Source organism: Muscardinus avellanarius, assembly GCF_963383645.1.
Source record: "Muscardinus avellanarius genome assembly, chromosome: 3".
Lineage (NCBI taxonomy): Eukaryota > Metazoa > Chordata > Mammalia > Rodentia > Gliridae > Muscardinus > Muscardinus avellanarius.
The window spans coordinates 156,967,578-156,990,412 of NC_137788.1; positions in this window are offsets into that span (position 1 = coordinate 156,967,578).

Genomic DNA, 22,835 nt, shown 5'->3' on the forward strand with positions numbered 1-22,835 from the left:
TTAATTTCATAGTTGTTTTTGAAGACAAAGGACCATACCTTGTGTGTGTGTGTGTGTGTGTGTGTGTGTGTGTGTGTGTGCGCACACACATGCATATGTATGGTACTGGTGACTGAACCAGGGCTACAGCCCCAGCCTTATTTTATTTTATTTTTTTATTTTGAAGCAGGGTCTCACTAAGTTTCTGAAGCCCTCATTAAGTTGCTCATGCTGACCTCCAACCTGGGATCCTCCTGTCTCAGTCTCCCAGGTACTGGGACTAGAGGTGTGAGCCACCAAGCCCACCTTCCAAGGACCTTATCTTGCAGTTGATCCCTTCACCTGTCTTGTTGAAACAATGACACCAAGTTATCTGTCAAATTTAAAATGTATTCAGATATTCAACAATGATCCTCCCGTTCAATGCAGGGAGGGGTTGTAATGAGAGGGAGAAAGGGTGGAAAATACTTTAAAAGAAAACAGAGACCCAAAAAACTCAAACCTCAGACTAAAATAAAACAAGCAATCATACAAGGTTATGCCTGCTAACTGGCTTTAATGTTTGCCTTCTCTATGTTTCATGAGTTCATTAGAGGGTCTGAAATGTATATTATATTTCAGTTTCCTATCAAATTTGCATCCAGTCATGGCCTGGTTCTCTTTAAGGATCCCATTCCAGGTACTCCTTAGCATCGGCCATTAGCACTTCACAAAGGAAAGGATATTGCAACTTTTATATATTGCTACAGACAAGAAGACATAAATGAGAGTTAATAACCCTCAAATGCACCTATTTCCCTTTCCTATAAATTAAAGCATGCTTTCCTACTGAATTTTGCAAGAAGGAAAACAGGCTCCCTCCTGCTGATGTGGGGAAGCAATGCTAAGTCTCCCTCAAGATTCACTTTGGGTTCTTACAGCTGTATGTTAGTACCTTTTTATATGCAATTTTACTTCATTTAGTCTTTAAGGTTGTGCCTGAGGTTAGTTTAAAAGGTTAGTTAAATGTTAATGGATGTTAATGCTGCAATTAAATTGTTAAATCAATTGAAAACTGTGGCTCCATCTCTATCTGCGTTAGTGCCGGCCTGAGCTGCATTGGCGTATAAATTAAAAGCTGTAAATCTAGTGAAGTCTAATTAGAGACCAAATTTCTCATTTATCTTATTTTCACAGGACTGTAAGCACTGATAGATAATCAACGAAGGGCTAAAACTTTTTAACATTAAAAAACTATTTTATCTATTCCAGGATTCAGGTGACTGATTATAATTCAGTTCCAATTACTGTAAAAGGTCATATGTGAAATGAAGTTCTTTCAGACACTCTTAAGTTTTATTTTAGAAGTTTGCATACAACCCACCACCAGCCCTATCCCCCAAAGCAAATACAAATAAATTATTCAAGATCAACTTTAATGGCATCTTAGAGTAACCTTGGTGATAAACAGCGTGTTTAATAGAAGACTACATTAGCCAAAGGGAAGAAAGACGATTCGGTTGCTTTGTGGGAGATTCTTCAGGGAGCGAACTTCAGCTTTTCTGGGCATCTAAGGTGACCACTGTTTACTGTAGTTTCAAATCAGTCGTTGCCATCCTGCTTTCCCCAATGTCTGAGCAGCTGTACATGTATAAAGAGCTGAAATGAAAGGATTTGTCAAGCTTAGTCCTTAATCCCTGCTTGTGGAACTATTTTGTTAAATTATTTTATGTGATCCAACCTTGTTTCGCTACATTAGTTCACACTGTTTTTTGAAAAAAAAAACAGTTCCTTTTCTCTATTTTCCAAATGATGGCATCTAATTACAATATACAAATGCTGACATAAAAAACTTCTTAATTTGCAGCTAACCAGCAAGATAAAAAAAATGGCCTAAAAGGTAGGCATACCCAGAGATTCTAGTTAAGAAAGCCATTCCTTTGGAATTTGTTACTGTTTAAAGATCTATAAAAGGTGGGGGTTTTCTTGAATGTTAATTTCTGTAAGAAAGTTTCTGCCCAGCCAGGCGTGGTGATGCAGGCTCCTAATCCCAGGATGTGGGAGGCTGAGACAGGAGGATTGCAGTTTGAGAATGGCCTCAGCTATTTAGGGAGGCTCTCGGCAATTTAGTGAAACCCTGTTTCAAAATAAAAAATAAAAGATAGGGCTGACGGTGTAACCTGGAGGTAGAATGCCCTTGGGTTCTACTTGCAGTACCACACATGTGCATGCACACACACACACACACACACACACACACACACACACACACACATCTTCTGCCCAGAAAAATACTACAATAGGAGAATCACTTCGACGTGGATATTCCCCAAGAAGGACTTTTTCCTCACGTGAAGGTTCCCCATGCCCTTCCTCCTATTCTGAGTCAAGTGTCAGCATTGATTAAACCATGGGAAACATCACAGAGTGAATCACGGAGCAGGATGAATGCTCTGAAGTTTTTGCTTCCTTAATACTGTCACCAATTCGGATCTCCTAGAACTCTCCATCACAGGCTAAGAAAAAAGCCACATGAGGTTGCCTGTCCCCTGAAGCAATCGGAAAAGATGTTCTACTTTTTTATTTTCTCCCATCCTTAAAGGAGCCATGGTTCCTGATGGTGGGGTTTTCTTTTGCAAGCATTCCAAGCTCCAGATCTAACTCACTGCAGCCAGCTGAACAAAGGCAGTCTATATTCAGGAAGTGCTATGGCTCTCAGGAAGAGTGTGGCAAGATCCTAACCAGGGCTTTTGTACTTATATTGAAATTATATTGAAATGAAATTATATTGTACTTACATTGAAATGGTGCGACACCTGGCAGAACACAAGTAATCTCTGTTCTCTCTCTCTCTCTCTCTCTCTCTCTCTCTCTCTCTCTCTCTCTCTCTCTCAAACTGGATAGCAAAAGCAATAGAGAAAGACAAACATTTTGTTTATATCTTGTACCGTCACTGTCACTCCTCGTGAAAGGGTCCTGGGGAATTTTGGGAGTAGGGAAACTAGAATGAAAGCATAGATTTCCCTGGTCCCTGCTCTTCTGGGAACAGATATCACTGGGAAGCTAAAGAAGTAGATTGTGGTTGAGGAGGAAGAGAATAAGGGAAGGTGAAATAGATATATCTCAAAGATGACAATGAATATGATATTTGGGCGCCAGGCTGACAGGAGGAAAGCTGAGGGTTCTTGTTGAGATGTGTTCATGCACCAATGCTTATCGAGTACTCACCAGATGTCACAGGCTATCTTGGCTCATACAATGTGGATGGAAATAAATATGGTTCTTTTCTCCTGTAGTCGATAGGTTAGTAGAGGAAGGCAGAAAAGTTAACTAGTAGCTCAGATATAGCAGGAAATGTAGGATCTGGTAGGAATTATACAGAGCGCCTAATTTCTTCTGTAAGTGGAGGAATTAAGAGGAGCTTTCTGAAGGAAGTTGCGTTTGACACTTGAAGAGTGAATTAATGAAAGACCAATTCTGGAAACAAATCTAGGTTAGACTAGACTAGGTGGTGCTGGCAAAATGCGGTTTACAGGGGAAGAAAGAATGAAGAAGTGAGAGATAATGAGTGAAAGAAAGAGGAGGAAGAGGAAGAAGAGGAGAAAGAGGAGGAAGAAGAGGAGGAGGAGGACAAAGAGGGGAGAAGAAGTTACTTTGGGAATGGAATAAGGAAGTGTGTTGAGAAAACACACAGGAAGCTAAAAAAGAAGCCTTGAAAGAATGTCTACAAAAAGAGAATGGTGCTAAGGAGAGAGCCCATGTCTGGCTTGAAAATGTAAGAGCTTGCTTCCAACTTTATGCTTCTCATGACTCACCTAACTAGTCTTTTTTTTTTTTTCTGGAACGTGCAGTTGTAGCATTAATTTTTTTTTTGTATTGTCACCAGTCTATTTTCATACTCTTCAAAAACATTTCCTCAATTGACCTTACAGTTGCTCATAAAATTATCCTCAATTCTTGTCTTTTTTTTTTTTTTGTAGTACTGGGAATGGAATCCAGGGGCATTCTACCTACGAGCTATACCCCTAACCCGATTGTCTATTTTTATTTTGAAAGAGGGGCTCACTGAGTTGCAGAGGGCCTCAGTAAGTAGTAGCTGAGGATGTCTGAGAACCATGATCCTGCTGTCTCAACCTCCCAAATCCTGGGATTACAAGCATGTGCCACCACACCTGGCTTTTTATTCTATATTTTAAAACAAGGTCTCACTGAGTTGTGGAGGTTCTCACTAAGTAGCTGAGGCTGTCCGCAAACCACAGTCCTTTCTCAGCCTCCCAAAAGCTGAGATTTTAAGTATATACCACCACACCTGGCCTTGCCTTTTACAAGATCATCTTTGTGAAAATTATGCTCCTAGAAGTTTTGTTGTGGTGACCTTGGATGGAGATGTTGATCTAATTCTTTGGAAATGAGTGGAGTCTAAAATTAAATAAGCTATACATAAGCACCGTTTTCTAGTTGATGAGGTTGTTTCTTATGGGGATATGGGCTAAAAATTCTTATGCCACTTTAATATCAACTGCAAATGAACAATTAAATAAATGGCAAATGATAGCAGAAAGTTTTCATACTGTTGCATGAGAATTTAATGGTACGTAACGGAAAGGGACTAGGATTCATGAGGCAATGAATTAGAATTTGAGACTTGACGTGAACTCATATTCACTTAATACAGATCAAAATAGCTACATATAAGATATTACAGATATGTACATGTATATTTGTTTTACATAGATATTCCCTTCTCACCTGAAAGATCCTAGAAGCAACAATATTGCAGTAGCAATGACCATACCTAGTGCCCGGATGGGTTTCCAACACTATTGTCTAATAAAAGGAATCAAGGATCTTTGGAGAAATGGCTGATTCTAAGGGCAAAAAATATGTAAGATGAGCCTGAAGTATCTTACACTGCCAGAAAATAAAAAGTTACACAAAAATTAACCAAACCAAACAACCTGTCCATACACAATGATAGTGGACATGAAAAAGAAACACAATGACCAGTGAGAAGAGTTCCCAGCGGCCTCAGATGGCACAATTTGATCAAAGAGGTAAAGTTACATTTCAATATAATTTAAAACATAAGGCAAATATTCCCAGGTCAATACTGATAAAAATAAATGAGTGAATAAATAAATAATTGGGGTCTATAGCACTAGGAGGAGAAGAATTTAAAGTAATTTACATAAATACATCACTCTCCAGGAGGAGAAACAAAAGTCCCCACTTGTTAGGTTTGATCTATACACAGTGACTTCCTTCCAAAAAATACAGTTTCTCAGGGAACTGTAGGGGGGAAGTTTCGCAGGAGCAGTGCCTGACAAAGTACCAAATTATCAAAGTTAAAGCCAGCAGTGACACTGAAGGTGTACACCAATGTATCAGTCACATTCTTACTGCTATAGTCCCAAATACCTGACCACCACAACTTAGAGGAAGGAAGATTTATTAGCTCACAGTTCTGGAGACTTCAGGGGTTCAGTCCATATTAGGCTTCATTACATCAGCTGAATTTAGGGCATAGAGGTAGAAAGCAGAGAAAGGATGTCTGCTCTCACATCGTGGAGGCCAGAAGTGGGAGAGAACAAGCACAGGGATTCAAAGACACATACACACTTTCCAGGGTCACACTCTCTGTGACACACCTCCTCCAGCCACACCTACAATGGATTTATTCACAGAAGAGATTCCAGCCCTCATGATCAACTCTGAACATCAATAAGTGAGAATTTTCAGGGGACATTTTACATCTAACCATAACAACCCTTGGCAGGATGTAATGAAAATGGCATTTCATCTGTGGTCTTCCTCCCAGAGAAACAGAATCCCAATCTATTCCCAAGAAGAACATCAAACAAACTTCATTATATTGGTATTCTGCAAAGTATTTGACCAGCTCTAAAAAATAAAATCAAGATAACCAAACAAAAGATAATCTGAGAATCTGTTATATTCTAACCCTAACCCCTAACCCTAACCCCTAACCCTAACCCTAACCCTAACCCCTAACCCTAACCCTAACTCTAACCCTAACCCCTAACCCTAACCCTAACCCTAACCCTAACCCTAACCCTGTTATAGCCAAGCCTGGGCAAAAGAGACATGAAAACTAAATGTAGTACATTATTTTAGATGAATAAAAATGTCATAGGTATGGCTAGAGGAGGTGAGTTACTGGGGTGAGGTATTCTGGATGGGATCTTGGAATAAAAAAAGACATTAAGTAAAAACTGAAAAATTCTAATTCAGCTGTAGACTTTAGATAAACATTAATATTTGTTCATTGATTTGAACAAATACATAATAGTGATGCAAAGAGTGAGTAACAAATGAAATAGATAGGTATAGGGTATATGAAATCTTCACCTTCACAATTCTGTGTAAACAAAAAATTATTCAAGTACATTTTTAAAATTAAATTCTGAAATCACAACTCTTTCCTGAGTGTAAACCCTTATTTCTGATGTCCTGATGATTTGTCCCGATGGGGGGTGGTTTCAGGCACCACAAATCAAGTTGTTCCAATCCAAATTTGCCTTTTAGAATATAAATAAAGTAGCTGTTACACTTTCTTTATCTCTTTTCTAGATGCCACAACAATATTTTCTAAGACAGTTAATCTGGAAACTTAACAACCATTATTCATTCCTCTCCGTCTCTAACCCCACAGATATATATACATATATGTTTTTTTTCCTACAATGACATTAGAATTTAGGATGCCCCTGTCCACATTGCTGTTTAGACACTTATAGATTATTTGACCTACTGTCAAGGATGCCTCAAATGCTCTACCATTCATTACTCTTCCCAGTATATGTTAATACCTAAGTATTGGTACTGACACACAGGATTCTTACCATGTATTCTAAAAAATTGAAAGTAGTTGCTCATCACATGATATAATCAGTTAAAAAGTTCTCAGCTTGGCGTTTAAGGTCCCTCTTGATATAATATGCAATATTTTTACTAATTGTTTCTCACTCTTTCTTAACACTCTTGCCACATCACACAGGACCCTTTAGAAGTCTGGCGTGTGCTGATTCTATCACGCATGGATTTTGCTTTCTTGCCACATAAAAAAGAGAAAAGGTAAGTCGACCCTTTATTTCTGAAAGACTCCTCACTGTTTCCACATCTGCCAGTTTATTCGTCCCTGTTTTTTCTACACCATTCTCTCCTAAATTTGGTTTTCAAAATCAAACTCACACTTCACTATCCACTCAGAGATTAACAAGTAGTTGTGTAGCCCAGATGCTCAGTTAAAGCAGGCTGGGGTAGAAATTCCGGCTTTGCATTTTAATATTTTATAAAATTGGACAACCCTATTTCCACTCTGAATATTTATTTGCTCATCTATGAAAAGGGAATTTGGTGTGAATTAATGTGAAACAAAGCATTTAGCATAAGTTTCTGGGGGCAAAGAGAGTCTTCAAAACTTATTTTAAACTTTCTGTTTTAAAGGTTATCTTTCTGGAAAATCTGGTCTGTGTCCCACCCTGCCCCTCATCTGTTGAGATTCATATTGTTTTGTTTGCTTCTCCTGCACACTTCTTTTCAACTTCCCTTTGTCCCAGGGCTAACTGTATTCTCCAATCGCATTGGACAATAATCTAACCAAGTCCTCATCTCCTTCTCTGTGCAAGGAGGGAAAGATACACCCCCCTCAAAGGCTTCTTTGAAGACTGAATGAGTTTACATGTATTGAGCCCCTAGAATAGGGCCTGGCATGTTGTAAGTGCTAGCTAAGTGTTTTTAGTTTTATAACTATTATTATCTCATCTGCCAAGAGAGTAGGCATTGAGAATTTCTTAATGTTATATTCCCTGCAGTGACCAGAAAAAAATGTCATGTGTATAGTTGCTCTTCAGTGAAGGCAAACTGATGCGTCTGATGTAGCTTCTGTGACTGAATAGTCTCCCTTTCTCTGAGGAGAAAAATATGGATCAATAGAACCAATGGTCAAGGCCACTGATAATCAATGTACAGACTATGAGAAAGAAGACATGCTGGAGAATGGGTCATGAAGACAGAGGAGAGTCCAAAGAATGAAAGGTGCTAGAAAGGAGTTGTATTAAATAATGGAGTCATTACTGGTGCCTGGTGGATAAGTGAACAACATTAACATAACTGTATGCATGCCCAGCGATACAAGCAACTATGGCAGAGTTGCTAAATAAGATTATGCAGTAAGCTTATGTCCAGCATTAAATATTAGATGAAACTCCTCAAACTCTATGTCTTAAGTAAAATATTCACACCAGCTATTATCTGATTTTAATGAATGATAGAGCTGTTTTGACTTAAGTTAACCGATTAAATAACTCACAATTCAAGTTCTGGTGTAGAAGATGCCGCTGGTAGATTTTAGAAACATTGCACAGTATCTACAGTATTACAATAGTAGACATAAAAATAAAATAGCTCACCATCTATGAGTAATCCCTTTTCTATTGTGTAATAGGAAATAAAATGGATAATCCAGTAATGTTGAGGTGGGCCTCAAAGTTTACTTCTTCTGATGTTGTCTTTAATCTGTTCTGTCTGTGACCTTTGAAGAGGGATAAAATCCTGAAACAAAATTGCAATAGTGTCTTTCAGTTAGAAATATAACACATGCATTTTCTTCTTAGAAAGAGAATGAAAGTGTTTTGTCGGAGCGGTTTTATTATTTTTTAATCAAGCTCTATATTTGAAGGGTTTTTGTTTTGTTCTTTAATCAAGTTGGAATTCTCTCCTGTAAGATATCATAACATAAAATGAAGTAAATAATTAACATCCTCTGAATTCAGAACCAGAACCCAAATTCTCACAGACCATTTAAGAAGAGGGCGAGATATTATTAAGAAAAATACAAGCCAGATATGGCGCCACCTTCAGACTGTCCCAAATTAGGAACATGAAGAATTTATTACTTTTACAAGATTGACCTGATCCCTCATAAAACCTTTCTCTGTGATTTCTCAATATAATATTAATCCCGCAGATACCTGGAAAAAAAAAAAAAACGAACCCTCCCAGCTTGTATTTAACCTGACCCCAAAGAACATGTGTTTATTATTCTCATAAATCCAGTGTACTCACCAGTGAGGGACAGGGGTTGTGACAAAGGGTGGTTTGTCACAGGTGATGACATCGCTGTTATCACTTACACCATCAAGACATCTGTGTGAGCATCCCCTTTACATGGCAGCCAGCCACCTACTTCAGGGGACAGCCAGACATGTGAGCCCTTTATTAGAGTTTCGGTAAGGCCCTATCAAAAGTAAAACCTGCAATAATTCAGTGTTCATCAAGAAAGAATGCATTGGACAACAATAAAACAGGGCTAACAGAAAACATACTTATGAGAAGTCACACTTGTGAGAAATCTTGCCTTCTCTTTAGCAATTTTATCTCAGGATGTTACCTAGACAGGTCTCTGGGGTTGGTTGTACACTTTGAGTTCATCTCTAACTCCTAAATTCTTATATTCTGTCTTTCCCCACTGATTCTATAAAAAAAAAAAGCAAGCATTAAAGAAAGAAGGATTGGAGGGTCTCAGAGAATCCAGCAGCCAAGGTTAACTTCCTATATCTAGGTTCTCATATGTCTCCAATGGCTCCTGCCATTGGATTCAAAGAGAGCACCAGGCAGGAGATACTAGCCTCGAGAGCATAACTTCATCTTAAAAGCTAATCTACCAGCCAGGCATGGTGGCAGATGCTTGTAATTCTAGCATTTGTGAGGCTGAAACAGGAGAATTGCAGATTTGAGACCAGCCTCAGCATCTTAGTGAAACTTTCAGCAATTTAGGGAGACCCTATTACAAGACAAAATAAACAAAAAAAGAGAGTGTTACAGATTTGAAGAGAACATGTTATAGTTTGGGAAACTGTCCCCAGGGACCCCTGTTAGGGTTCCGGACACAATTTCCCTCAAACCACAAAAAGATAAAAAGCGCAGGTTCTTGTCCTGAGCTAAGGATAAATATGCAATAGCCTGGACTCTTGCTGAAGATTTAAAGGAGTTTATTAAAAAGATAGAAATACAGAAGACAGTTACAGCCTCATGTTACCGAGGGGTAACATGAGGGGGTGGTTTGAGTGAATTCACCGAAATACAAATACGGAGCAGACATTTATACACATGACCTCCATCCTGTTCACATAATTCTGACGTAGTAAGTCCCTGTAAGGTTGCCAAGGTGTCTCCTTTCACGAAGGTCAAAGGTCGACCCCCTCCTCCCATCCTAGCTGGATTATCTAATTTTGTAAACCTGTCTTTAGAATGAGGATGAGGAAGTCCTAGTTCCCTTCTTTTTTATTTTTTTGTAAATTTAAAGAAGTTTATTAAAAGAAAGAAGTACAGAGGATAGGTACAGCTCCATAGCATACTGGCATGGAGGGGTGACTCGAATGAATACACCCAGTTCCCTTCTACTATAGACTCACTAATTACCTTTAGCTAGGTTAATTTACATTGGAATAGTTGCCTGCTTTTTTGGGGCAGAAACTAAGTCCTTTCACCAATTTTTAAAATATATTAATAATCAGAGCTTTCTCAACTCTTCCTAGGCCATTCCCAATACTGGTACGGAGAGGTAGAATGTCTCTGCCTATTTTTCAGCAAGACTGCTCACCACAGAAACCATTGTGAAGATAGGTGGCGAGCAAATCCCCCCCCCCCCCGCCCTTTTCTTCCTCTTTCTTCCTTCCTGGCTCATACTTTCAACCCTCACTCCTCCTCCTCCTGGCAGCCCGGGCCAAGTTTGTTGCTGGCAGTAGAAAGACTCAAATGATTTCGTGATCTGACTGTTTTCAAACAGGCTGGGCTCCTGCGAGCCTTCCCAGCTGTGACTAATAGCAAAGAGAAGGGAGTAAGAGGCTTCTGGGCCTGCAGGCTTCAGACAGGCAGGCTCTGGGGGAAACAAGAGAAAGCCATTAACTAACCACAGTGTTATCTTGATTCTCTCCGAGAAGCGAGCCAGGGACGCCTAATGAACTAGCCTTAACGTTTCAAACTGAATGTGCCTCTGGGAACTGGACCAGAACAAACAGTGTGCCAGATCAATGCCTGGTTCCTTATCAAGAGGAAAGGTTACTCGCTCCTCTAAGGAATTAGGATTAGTATATCCCGACAATATACTTCCTCCCCTTTTAAAATTCAACTTTTCTTCTATGTTAAGGGATAAGGAGTGGGAAGTGGGTAGGAGGGCATACCTAGGGGTGGAAGGGGTATTTACATGTACTGCGGATGTTTTCCTTTTTTTAAAACTGGTGCACTATGGTTATAATTTATATGGTTATAATTCATTACATGTACTGGGGATTCATTGTAACATATATTATTGGCCCATCTCATTCCCAATACACTGTTGCCTCTCTCTACACATACATATATAATTGGTCCATTTATTTCCCCATTCATTGTTGCCTATGTGTACATATATATATACATATATTATATGTGTACATATAATTATATCTGTATATATACATACATACATATATATATATATACACACATATATATATAAAATGATCCATCTAATTTCCCATTCATTGTTGCCTCTGTGTACATGCACATAAATAATTGGTCCATTTCTTTCCCTAGGGCCTCCCATTTTTCTCCTTTTTCCCTCTCCTTGATCCCCTTCATCTACTTTACTAGTTAAATTTATTTACAATAGGAGATACTCCTATACAATATAATAGCATTTTTTAACTTTCTAGATCATAGCGCAATTTTTTGTTGCCTGTGCCTCATGCAAGTTAGACATTTCAAATAAAACCCTCACAGCCTTTAAACACTTAGCCTCAGATTGACATAAATCAAGGTGTAGGCATGAAAATCACTTCTTTTCACTTAAGATATTTTCAAGTGGCTAGTGAAAGGTTCGGGCCCCTGCCCGCAGGGGGCGGGGCCGGAAGCTAGGAGGCGGAGCCCGGTGATTCCAAGAGGGGACCACGCCTCTCGATCAGAGAGAAGCGAGTTCAGAGGGAGAGAAGCCCGATAGACAGAGAGACGGGTTCTCCCCCACCAGCCCCCACGGCCCGTGGGGGCTGGCAGCCGACTCCCCAAGAATAAAGGCATCCATACCACATATAATGGATTTCCACGTGTATCTGTGTGTGAATGGGACCCGCAATATCTTTCAGCTACTGCCCAGAACATTTCAAAAGGTAACTAGGCTTCTTACCCCAACCCTCCGAACTGTTGCTTCTCTAGGTTTAGAGGCATCAGCTGCCGTCTTGAAGAATGAATGAGTGTTAATTGGACTCCATGTAAAACATCAAACCCTTATCTTGTCAGGTGATAAGATGTGAGATTGGAGAGTATGTTGTGAGTGTGTGAATATGAGGATGACTGAGGGATTCCACCTACACATGTGTAGAAAACTAGTTTTAAATTCTCAAATTCAAAAAAAAATAATAAGAAGAAGAAAAAGAAAGGGAGAAAAATTTTTTATCAGTGCCCCGTATCAGGAGACCCTTGTTGAGGTCAAAGTCACATGTGAATCTTGTTCCTCTGTATGCTGGGGACTATCATTTGAATTAGGTTATAGAAATTTTAGAGGTGCTAATATTTAGCCATCAGGATGTTCTGCAATTACAGTAATTGGCCTTTAATAAAACAATGCACCTTCTGGTATGTTTTTTCTTCTAGATTCTCAAGTCCTCCCTGGAATCAGTTTGAGTTGAGCTCCTTAATGTGAAAATCTATGAGAAGGACTTAGGCAAAACAGACCTTTTCCCTGTCACCATTCATGCCTATTTGAAAATCTAATTATTGAAGAAGAGTGAGATATGCAGTTAAGGGTTTTGTGAAACTTTCTCCTCCAGTGACTTAAAATACATATTGTGAACCAGCAATTCACATTTCAATAATTTGTCTAAGAAAATAATCAAGGATATATGCAAAACCTTACCTATATTAATATTTACTGCAACAGTGGTAATGTTAAAATATGACTTTCCAAACTAATTTTTTTGTCCCTACCCATTTCACAGAATCACAATCTTAGAAAATTTTCTTTACTTTCACTGAATAAGAGAGCTGCTAAGCAAACCAGTTCTTTACGTGTGACCACAATGGGAAATTTCAGTAGATCTTGCTTGAATTATCCTAGTACATTATTCTACTCCCATTGCCATAACCAAATACCACTGATTAGGTGGCTTAATAACAAAAATGTATTTTCCATAGTTCTAGAAAATGGGAAGTGTAAGTTAAAGGAGGTAGCAAGCTAGATTTTATTCTATGTGCTCATGTAACTTTTACTTTGTGTGTTCAGTGTGTGGATTTGTGTATGTGTTTGAGAGAGAGAGAGAGAGGGGGAGAGAGCGCGTTCTATGGCCTCTCTCCATACAAGGACACTAATCCTATTGGATCAGGGACCTGTCCTTATGACCTTTTTCAACCTTATTTGATGTTCTTCCTAAGAATTTTCCATTTCTAAAGGCAACCACCACAATATCATACTGGAATTCAGGGCTCCGTCTATGAATTGGGGGCAGACTCAAGCATTCAGTCCATAATATAAAGCTTCCTAGTTAGGGAAAGATTTATTGAGACATTCTTCACATAAGCAGCTCAAAGATACGTCATTGAGTCTCAAATAAGTCTGTATGATTGGACCAAAGAAATTTCACACCAATCCTGTGGCCAACATGTTCCCTGTTGCATCTCAAATGTACAGTGAAGTTGGGCTCTACCCTTCACTAGCTATGTGGCCAGAAGTATGACCCATAACCTTTCTATATCTTGATTTTGACATCTTTATAAAGAGGCAATTAAACCAGTTGTCTTTTCAAACTTATGTTAGCTTTAAAATTATGCTTCTGTGAAAATTTCCTATCTCACACCTGTAATACAACTGTCAGAAATGAAGATGTGGTAAATACCATATTTTTAAAAATTCAGTTATAAAAATTGCATGCACAGATCACTTACAGATGTGTGCTTATTTTCTCACCAGGTTCACTTGGGGTTATTGTTATATTCCACAAAATAAAATATGTAGAGCTTACTTTAATTTGATTCTTGAAGTTAGAAGCCAATGGACTGAAATACAACTCAAATTTAAAGGAGAAATTGGATCCACATTTGGAATTAAAAAAAAAAAACAGGAACAAGGAGGAACATTCCAGGAATATAGTGTAATTCCTTTTATGTGTGTAATATTAGAAAACATATTTCAAAATAAGTCTTGTTAATACTCTTTATATTTAATATTTATTGCCTAGCAATTTCTACCATCTATGCAGTAAAACAATGATGGTTTTGTCTAGTAAGTTCCAAGTACTAATTATATAAAAAAGTAGATAAGGACATTAAAGAAAAAAAAGTGAAAACTATAAATATCAGGTTTTACTTCAGTAGGTCTTAAAAATTAGAGATGATCAGCTTTTGTTTGTCTCTTGGGTGATTCTTCAGTCAGCTAGAATTATAAATGAGTAAATTACCGATGGGTGTGTTAGAAGACTGGAAACAGCCAACTCCAGAAGGGGTTGCAGTTCAGAAGTGGGGGAAATATTCTCTGAAGTCAAGTTTAGAACGTATTCCAAGATTCTTAGAGATCAACATTTCCACTGGGGCGCTTAGTGTTTTAATAGGTGATTACTTTTAAAGACACTGATCAGACAATCGCGATGAATCTATGCCACTGAGCAAAGATGGCTCAACTCCACAGGCTTTCTCGGTGTGTCTTTTCATCAAGTATTTAAGAGTATTTAAGAAATCTCCTTTAAACCTCATTTTCCCCTATGGCCCACCATTATATTGTGGGCAATCAGAAATTCAGCCTGACTTTCTCTATGCTAGAGCAGCTCATTTTAAGCTACCCTTTAGACTAAATTAAGTTTTAAGAGTATCAGAGTCAGTGAGGACAAGAGTATAGCACTTTTCTAAAATGGGGAAATAAGTTAATTTTAAGGATGAGAAAACACCTAGAAACATGCTCTCAAGATAAAGCTATGCCCTAAAGAAATTTCATCTGAACAATTATCCAGAGAAATGAGGCCGGGTAGATAACTAATTTTGGCAGGCCCAAGCAGAGGCAGAGAATCAGTAGATTAATTATCTGATTTTGTGACCTACACAACTTCCCATTTTTGTACATAACTGCTAACTGCTTGCTCTCTTCTTGATTTTGGAGTAGACAAAACTGGCCATATATTTCATGAGGACTTTGTAAAATGGAGATTGAAAGAAAGATGGGGGCTTTGCAGCCATACAGATATGGGCTTAAATAGCCTTCGTCATGTACCAGCTATGTAGTATTGGGGAAATTACTTCTACCACTTCCTCCCATCTTGGCGTGTTTTACAGTTCTAGAGTTAAATACCTACTTCTCAGTGAGACCTCCAATGCCACTCACCTTAAAGAACTTCTAATTTCTTCTTCTTCTAATCTCTTCTGCTTTATCGTTGACGGTTATTCCTAGCTGATATTTTAAAATTTGTTTATTTGGATATATTTCTTTCATTTTCCATCTTTGCACATGAAAATATAAATCTGGACTCTACCATTTTTACTTAATTTCAACTTTCTAGAATGGCACGTGGCATAGTGTAGGTTCTTAGTACAAATTTGTTACAGGAATAGTGAATGAGTGAATGAGTGAATAGGTGGCCTGGAATAGCTCCATCTCTCACTTGGTGATGACGTTACCTCATCTCAGAACTGTTCATAGCACACAGAAGGAAAGTCAAATTCTAAGTGATTTATCTAAGAAGCCCAGGAAATGTATCTATTCTCTTCCTTTTCTCCTTTCCTGTGTTTACTTCCTGATTTCAATTAATGAGAGAAATGAAAGTTCTCATGAGTTGAACTTTAGACATCTCCTTCACTTTCCCTTAATGTAAAAACGCTAAATCCAGCTCCAGGAAATGTTCTCTGCACTCCTTTAAATTCCAACAATTTGCTGCCTGCCTCCTCCCCACAAAATAATTGCTTGGATTCTGTAATTTGATTTTTTTCCATGTGTGTCTATTTCTCTTGGTGGGTCGGCTTACAAGAGAGAGATATCTCTTCGTTGTATGTTTATGTGTGTAATTTTTTCTTTGTCTCTCCTTTTTTTTTTTTTACCCCCCTAAGAGAAGATAATCAGGTTCTCATGTTACTACTAAGTGTTCTAGTGGATGGAAAAAGGTTGACACATGAGGTCATTGCTGTGTGGATAAACTTGTAGACACTGACATATCAGAAAGCATCTAAGGGAAATATTATAGGGGCCATCAAGGCCGTTTCAAATTTCCTGATTGCATATATTAAAACAGGAGAAGCTCCAATTACTTCAGTACGTGCTTTAATATAATGGAGAATCGGAGCTGTGTGTGGATTCTGATCTCTTTGCGCAGCCAACTGTATCCAAAAATATGAAAATAAAGTTAACTACCTATAGTTGAAAGATCAGGAGAGCCAAGGAGGCAGGCCATATTACTTGAGGCAAGAAAAAGGGAGCTTACAGGAGTTCAAAAGGGGTTACGTTCGGGTTTGTGGTTTTCCACCAAAGGAAGCCTGGATCTGAAATGCTTAGCTTCGTATTTCTTTTTCCTGGTGATAAGTCAGATAAGACATGGAAACTTAGCCTTAATGGCTTTAAACCTTTCTCCCTGCAGCCATAAAGTGACCATTTACAAATTGGAAAGTGTTACTGACCTGAGATGCAATTGCTTCTGAACCTGCCAATACAGGTAGGACTGCCAGCTAAAAACAACAGCAGACTCACACACCGAGTTTCCCACCGTCTGTAGGAGAGGAGTTGGACTAGAGACAGCTGTTTACAACAGCTGTCTACTTACACAGCCATCTTAGGGGAGACTGATTAATGAAATCACTTGGGCAGCAAGGAGCCCCGTTCACTGATCCATACTTGCAGCACAGGTATTGATGTGAAACTAATGAGAAATTTGATGCTCAAATTTGAATGTTTATTCCAATTACCAACCAATAGATCCAAATTATTTTTTAAGGCTTAAAGCATTAACCTTTTGTTAGGCACAGTCAACATGGAACTGGGATTTTATGCCATGTGTTAAAACTTGCAACCTGAAGTGACTGCAGTCTGCTCTGACAAACAGGGCTGGTCCTGGGCAGCCAGCTTCCTTTAGATCCCATATTCAGCTTTTAGCCAAGAAAAGAAGGAAGCACCTGTCATGAGCCTGTCATACCCACAGCTACTTAGCACTGAACACATGGATGTGGTGAAGAGCCCTCCCCAAACCAAATTAATACGATTCTAGACTGAAAATGGCTCTCTATGGGGTCCAGAATAAGGGCATAGGGATGGTAGGTCTTGTTCATGCTGGCCAGATCACTCTTAAACTGTCAGGCACAAGCCTGACTCTCATACTCTAAGAGAGAGATGTATCAACTTGTTTTCCATCCTGAGAAAGAGCAAGGATGGCAGAGCCTGCAATAAGAGATTGACTCACAAATGAAGAAACACAAGCTAATGAAGAAAAGACTGTGAATAAGTCGCAGCAAACACATGGAACTACAGTAAGCAAATCTTCAATCTCCACTGCTGTCTCCTGTCTGGCATCCCCTATTGATAGGTTTCTTTTTTTAAAAAAAATATGCTTTTATTAATGCATTGTAATTATACATCATAGTGAGGTGCAGAGTGATAAGCGCATCCATGCACACGGCGCTCGCCGTGTTTTTCCAGATTCTGCCTCATTCCTCCCTTTTCTCATACATGTTATTAGCTTTGAAAATTCCGCATATGTGCATAACATTATTGGAGTTGTTCCCTTCAGTTCCCTTCATTAAGTCTCCTCCCTTCTTCCCCTCGATACTTTCCATCACTCCACTGGGCTTTCTCCTCCTTTATCTAGAGTCCCTCATATATCCCAATTTTTCCAACATACAACTCTTCACTTTCTGAAACTGGCTTATCTCACAGAGCATAATATTCTACAGTTCCACTGTTAATTAAGTAAAACTCTCAAAAGGATGTGACTAATGTTTTTAACTTCAACATGGAGATCCAGAGATAGGAATTCTGACTCAATGGAAACAGAATAGGAACAGCATCAGTGGGAGAGGTAAATCCCAAACTGGTAGAGATCAGAACCCTTGCACACAGACCTCAGTCTCTTTCTGGAGCACCCTCCCCCAGGTCTCTGCTGACCTGTGGCTTGTAGGTAAGGGCTTCCTTGACCATTTGGGATAAACTAACAGCCTCTCTCCTCATTCTGCACAGCACAGCATTCCTCTCTGCCAACAGTTTCTCCACTGCACTTTTTATGTTCTCACATGTTTACTTATTTTCTTTCTGTATATCTAATCCAGAATGTAAGTCCTACATGCAAATAAACTTTATTTGTTTACTGCTGTATTCTTAGCAACTAGATGGGTACCCGATCCTTACACACGCTCAAATGGTTGAGCCTGTGAAGGAACAATTTCATCATAATGTTCTGAGGAATGCCCTGTGGGTGTGAAGAAATATGTGAATCAATCCTGAGCCTCCCCTTCATGCAGAAAGAACTTGAGGAGTCAAGGTTTTGGGGATTAATCTCAGCAAAGTGTTAAGAAGTTCATAATGGACCCATCAAACAAGGTAATGAACTATCTCTTAAGATAGGTAGTTCTTTGATAGAAAAATCTCGGCGCTCTTGTGTCCATCTATTTTGAGAACAGTAGAGAGGATTTGTGAATTTTACAGAAGGTAGACGTGTCCACTTCTGAGGTTCCTTCCAAACATCGTGTAAAGTATCTAAGGCTTCAGAGGCTGAACATCATGGTTAAGAGACTCGAGTTGCTTTACTAGAGGCATGAAACACTGCCCAGAGGCCTAAAGGAGGCTGCAGTAGGATTCGAGTCAGCATCTCTTCTGGAGATAATGTTCAGAATATTCCTGATACCATTTGTGTTAGGCCTTACTGATGGAAGTGTAAGTATGATTTTGGCATATTCTTGCCAAGGAACGATTGAGGTTATCACAGTATGTAAGCTATATTCTCAAATCGAGGCTCCTTTTAAAGCTAAGGGAAATATTTCAAGCTATTAGAATGTAATTTAGGAAATGGCAACTTTATTGCTTAAAAGGGGCCATGATGAGCAGAAAGAGTTAAATGCCATTCCAGAGGAGGCTGGCTCTGAGCCAGGATATGGCATTAAGCACATAGAAAATTGGGCTGAATAATCCCTTTAGACTCTTTAAGGTGCTGAGCTGACATTTTGATATGCTGCAAGTTGGCAAGTCAACATTTCATAGTTTATCTTCAGATTCCACATTTGAAAAGTCTTATTTCCCTCTTCCAAAAGACTATACCTGCAACTACCTTAAGCCCTGTCTTCACAAAATTGGATATCTTTTTATGTTCGCTCAATAAAGGAAAAACTTAATCTCCCAATTCTTGTTCAAAAAGGAGCCCTGCTTTTGCTTAAAATTTATCTCTTAAATTTCATACGAGTTACAGAATTTTGTAAGGGCAATAAATTAAGACATGCTAACAAGATGTAAAATGTTATAGAGTTAGTGCAATTGAAAATAATTTTCATGTATGGTTGAAATATGAGTTTTAAAATCAGTTGGGGCTATTTTATGAGGTTTGATTATAAATGTCAAAATATAATTCTTTTTCTATTCTTAATCAGATAGGCTACTGAGAATGTTTCCCTGCTGGGATTTCCAAATTTAATTGAAAGAGAGTTTTCAAATCTAACTAGTGTGTTATGATAGCTAAAGGGAGATAAGTCAGTGTAGGGTTAGGATTGAGAAAATGAGTATGAAAATGACTAGCCACGTGATAGTCATAATAAAAAATCAGAAAATCAGAATTATAAGTCAACCATCCATTAATTGCCTTTTCTTATCAAGCAAGTATCTATCCTCTAGAATACTTTCCACCTTCCTCAGCCTGTTTATTCTTCTATACATTCCATCAGTACCCTCTATTTCTTCTTCATGGGGTTAAGCACAAGTAGAACAATCTTTCTTATGTTGCCATCCTTTTCAGTCTCTAGCTCCATGATGGCTGGGCTGTGTCCAAGTTATCCAAATATATTGGCTGAATGTAAACAGGAGGTCGCAGCCTATGTACAGTGCCTTCCATGCAATACTTCTTTAGCTCGAACCTTTGTAGCTTTAAGTGTTAAAACTCATATGTTAGCCCATGACTTCCTGGGCCACAGCAAGACTAATTTCCTCCAACCTGGATCTTTTCCTCCAGAAATGAGATGTAAGGCAAATGTTGAGTACCATAGTTAGCATCAGAGACAGGGCTGCTTGATAATGCAAGTGTGCTCGTTAGCCATTGGTTCGAAACAACACTGCTTGTAAGAGAACTCAGTTATCACTGTTTTGCAAACAGGAAATCCCAAAGTCTGAGAGGTTGTGGCTTCTTCAAGATTTTGAACATGACACACCCAGGTAGTGTGGTCCTTTTGCTAACTCTGCTCAACAAATCAATTATAAATAGCCCCAGGTGCACAGCACAGCAAAAGACCACAGCCTTGCTTATCTGTCACAGAGAAAATCTTCTGTCCTTGATGAAAAAAAAATATTTGCTTGCAGATTTAATGTTCAAACTTTCAGGTACCAAATAATAACAGGCAAACATATTCCCAAAGAAAAGACCTTACCTGGAGAATGGTATAGTACATGCAAGAGCATGAATACCATTATTCACTCTGATCCTTTAAAATGATGGGACACAATTGTAATAGAAAATTCATATTGTTTGGTACCACCGATATTATTTGTTCTAGAAAATTGTTTACTATTAAAAGGATGATTTTTCTTGTTTCTGTTTCCTATCTTCCTCCTGAATGTGTGTATGCGTGCAGTGTTTTCAGATTTGAAAGGCTTTCTTTGCCTTTGTAGCACTCACATGCATACACACACGCACGAACGCACGCGCACACACACACACACACACACACACACACACACCCTTGAAATAAAGTGCCTGGTATCTGCTTTGGTTTTCGCCCCTCTAGTGGGTCAGAGGTCTCTCTCTGAGGAGTCTCCCTGTGCACCATCAGTCATGCGGAACCTGTTTGCTGGTGCTCAGCCTGTGCACTTGAAAGGGAGTGTCGTGGAGATGCGCTGACCTGCGGTCCCCGCAGCCACGGGAGCCCTGTGGGGAGCACCTGGAGGGGCGTTTCTCCTGTTGGCCGCCTCGCACTTGTTCACTTCAGTGGCTTTGTTTTAACTCTGCCCTGTATTCTTCACTGACCATTGGAACAGACGGTCGCCTTCTTGCCCTAGCTTCCGAGGCGTTAAACCCTTCACCTTGACTTCTCTTAGAAAGCAAAACTAGAGAAAGAAGAAAAAAGAAGGAGGGTTGAAAGAAGTAACCATGGGCCTTGATGCTCTTATCACAGGGGTCATTATTGTGCTCACAAACTCAGAGGTAGCTGTTGGGAGGTGGCTGTGCTCGTGGCAAAAGGGCCTCGAATTTATATTGCGTTTGGTTTCATTTAGTTATTCATTCATTTTTGCAATGGGGATTGAATCCAGAGGTGTTCAACTTTTGAACTGCATACCCAAGTCCTATTATAATTTTTATTTTGAAATGGTGTCTCTGTAAGTTGCGGAGGCTGACTCTGAATCTGTAATCATCCTCTCTCAGCCTCCCCAGTACTTTGATTACAGGCATGTGCCACCATGCCAGTTTTACATTTATTTATTTATTTATTTATTTATTTATTTATTTATTACCAATAGGGAGTTTTCAAGTTGCTTTGTGTTTTTTGCTTTATGGGTCAGGAATCTTGTTCACCAAACATATTATTTCTGAAAATCATGTTCTCCTGAAGAGGAGTTAATTAATATAAATTGTTAAATTATCTCAGAAATTCAAAGATCTTAATGCCCTTTGCATCGTATTTGACAAGAGGTAGAGGGCTGACTAATGGTATATTTATGACAGAGATAAATGCTAATATTTTAACATACCTTATTCTCATATCAATACATTTTTAGTATTATCTTTTTTGGGGGCCTGATCAATTCTGTCCTGCCTTCAAAGGTACCACCTAGAAACTTAAAAAGATTAACTATTAACCTTGAATGAAAGAAAGAGCCTATATCTTGCATTTCAGGTTGGATAATTATAGATCACATTGCCTTTCCATGTTTCAGAGAGATGAGTTAAATTTTGAAAGAGAAGCTTTCTATTTGAGCTTTGTGAACAAAGACAAGTTTGTGTACTCCAGAGCCAGCCCTGGGGATTTCTGCTCAGAGAGATGAAATGATTGTGGTGAAATCAAACCACCTCTGCAGAGCTTTTGTCCAGTTTCTGCATTCTCCTGGGGGTTCTCCTTTTGCCTGGGAAAAAGCTGGGCAGTGGTCAAGCAGAGGTGGATCAAATGAAGCAGGGGTGAATATGTACACCCACCGCCAGCGGCCTGAAGTTGATAAAAATAAACAGTTCTCGCCCTGGGAGGGAAGCGCCTTGGCCATGGTGAGATGCCAGTGTCACTCTACCGTCATCTTCAAGCCCTCCAGTCCTGTTCATGATGACTTGGCCCTTGTTCTCCTCCCGTTTGGAGGAAGCACTCTGAGGGGTATAGCTAATCTCTCATTAACCTGTATCTTTTGAACTGATGCAAATGTGACAAAAATCACAGAATTCTTTTTTTGTCAAAATAGTCCAATGAACAGCAGTTGCTATTCATACAACACATTTATTTCAGCACCTGATGAAGTTCCTATATCAGCACTAAGATGACCTGATAATGACTTAGTGAGAAAAAAACTACCAAGAGAAACGTTTCTGTGTGTGGCACAGGGGATTGGACCCAGGGGTGTTCTGCCTCTGAGCTAAACCCTTGCCTTATTTTATTTTATTATTTTATTTTATTTTTTGTGGTACTGGGGATGGAACCCGGGGGCTTTCTACCTCCAGGCTAACCCCGTAGGCCTGTTTTTA